The sequence below is a fragment of the Triticum urartu genome, chromosome 7A, assembly GCF_056163025.1.
Source record: "Triticum urartu cultivar PI428250 chromosome 7A, HENAU_Tu73, whole genome shotgun sequence".
Lineage (NCBI taxonomy): Eukaryota > Viridiplantae > Streptophyta > Magnoliopsida > Poales > Poaceae > Triticum > Triticum urartu.
The window spans coordinates 639801775-639804723 of NC_141879.1; positions in this window are offsets into that span (position 1 = coordinate 639801775).

Genomic DNA, 2949 nt, shown 5'->3' on the forward strand with positions numbered 1-2949 from the left:
AGGAAAAGTTTCTCTCGAAAGAATTGAGTGGGAGGATGGTGGAGACTTGATGAGGTTATTGAACCGTCACTTCAACTAGTGTATAGCAGGGCACAAAGAGTTGTTCCTGTGGCACCTACACCAATTGAAGTGGAAGCTTATGATATTGATCATGAGACTTCGGATCAAGTCACTCCCAAACCTCATGGGATAACAAGGATGCGTACTACTTCAGAGTGGTACGTAATCCTGTCTTGGAAGTCATGTTGCTAGACAACAATGAACCAACGAGCTATGGAGAAGCGATGGTGGGCCCGGATTCCAATAAATGGCTCGAGGCCATAAAATCTGAGAGAGGATCCATGTATGGAAACAAAGTGTAGACTTTGACAGAACAGCTTGATGGTCGTAAGGCTATTGAGTGCAGATGGATTTTAAAAGGAAGACGGACAACGATGGTAAATGTCACCATTAAGAAAGCTCGACTTGTCGTTAAGATGTTTTCCGACAAGTTCAAGGAGTTGACTACGGTGAGACTTTCGCACTCGTAGCGATGCTAAGAGTCTGTTGGAATTATATTAGCAATTACTGCATTATTAATGAAATCTTGCAGATAGGATGTCGAAACATTGTTTCCTCGACGATTTTCTTGAGGAAAGGTTGTATGTGATACAACCAGAAGGTTTTGTCAATCCTGAAAGATGCTAATAAGTATGCAAAGCTCCAGCAATCCTTCTAAGGACTGGAGTAAGCATCTCGGAGTTGGAATGTATGCTTTGATGATGATCAAAGATTTTGGGTTTATACAAAGTTTATGAGAAACTTGTATTTCCAAAGAAGTGAGTGGGAGCACTATAGAATTTCTGATGAGTATATGTTGTTGACATATTAAGGATCAGAAATGATGTAGAATTTCTGGAAAGCATATAGGGTTATTTGGAAAGTGCTTTTCAATGGAAAGCCTGGATTAAGCTACTTGAGCATTGAGCATCAAGATCTATAAGGATAGATCAAAACGCTTAATGGTACTTTCAAATGAGCACATACCGTGACAAGATTTTGAAGGAGTTCAAAATGGATCGGCAAAGGAGTTCTTGGCTGTGTTATAAGGTGTGAACATTGAGTAAGACTCGAAACCTGACCACGGCAGAAAAGAGAGAAAGGACGAAGGTCGTCCCCTATGCTTAAGACATAGGCTCTACAGTATGCTATGCTGTGTACCGCACCTGAAGTGTGCCTTGCCATGAGTCAGTCAAGGGGTACAAGAGTGATCCAAGAATGGATCACAGGACAGCGGTCAAAGTTATCCTTAGTAACTAGTGGACTAAGGAATTTTCTCGATTATGGAGGTGGTAAAAGAGTTCGTCATAAAGGGTTACGTCGATGCAAGCTTAACACCTATCCGGATAGCTCTGAGTAGAGATACCGGATACGTATAATGGAGCCACAATTTAGAATAGCTCCAAGTAGAACAATTATTTGGAATAGCTCCAAATAGAACGTGGTAGCTACATCTAGGAGATGACATAGAGATTTGTAAAGCACGCACGGATCTTAAAGGTTCAGACCCGTTGACTAAAACCTCTCTCACAAGCAACATGATCAAACCCAGAACTCATTGAGTGTTAATCACATAGTGATGTGAACTAGATTATTGACTCTAGTAAACTCTTTGGATGTTGGTGACATGGCGATGTGACCTGTGAGTGTTAATCACATGGCGATGTGAACTAGATTATTGACTCTAGTGCAAGTGGGAGACTGTTGGAAATATGCCCTAGAGGCAATAATAAATAAGTTATTATTATATTTCCTTGTTCATGATAATCGTTTATTATCCATGCTAGAATTGTATTGATAGGAAACTCAGATACATGTGTGGATACATAGACAACACCATGTCCCTAGTAAGCCTCTAGTTGACTAGCTCGTTGATCAATAGATGGTTACGGTTTCCTGACCATGGACATTGGATGTCATTGATAACGGGATCACATCATTAGGAGAATGATGTGATGGACAAGACCCAATCCTAAGCATAGCACTAGATCGTGTAGTTCGTATGCTAAAGCTTTTCTAGTGTCAAGTATCATTTCCTTAGACCATGAGATTGTGCAACTCCCGGATACCGTAGGAGTGCTTTGGGTGTGCCAAACGTCACAACGTAACTGGGTGGCTATAAAGGTACACTACGGGTATCTCCGAAAGTGTCTGTTGGGTTGGCACGAATCGAGACTGGGATTTGTCACTCCGTGTGACGGAGAGGTATCTCTGGGCCCACTCGGTAGGACATCATCATAATGTGCACAATGTGACCAAGGAGTTGATCACGGGATGATGTGTTACGGAACGAGTAAAGAGACTTGCCGGTAACGAGATTGAACAAGGTATCGGGATACCGACGATCGAATCTCGGGCAAGTATCGTACTGATAGATAAAGGGAATTGTATACGGGATTGATCGAATCCTCGAAATCGTGGTTCATCCGATGAGATCATCGTGGAACATGTGGGAGCCAACATGGGTATCCAGATCCCGCTGTTGGTTATTGACCGGAGAACGTCTCGGTCATGTCTGCATGGTTCCCGAACCCGTGGGGTCTACACACTTAAGGTTCGATGACGCTAGGGTTATAAAGGAAGTTTGTATGTGGTTACCGAATGTTGTTCGGAGTCCCGGATGAAATCCCTGACGTCACGAGGAGTTCCGGAATGGTCCGGAGGTAAAGATTTATATATGGGAAGTCCTGTTTTGGTCACCGGACAAGTTTCGGGGTCACCGGTATTGTACCGGGACCACCGGAAGGGTCCCGGGGGTCCACCGGGTGGGGCCACCTGCCCCGGGGGACCACATGGGCTGTAGGGGGTGTGCCTTGGCCTACATGGGCCAAGGGCACCAGCCCCTAGAGGCCCATGCGCCAAAGGGACAAGAGGAGGGGAGAGTCCTAAAGGGGGAAGGCACCTCCGAGG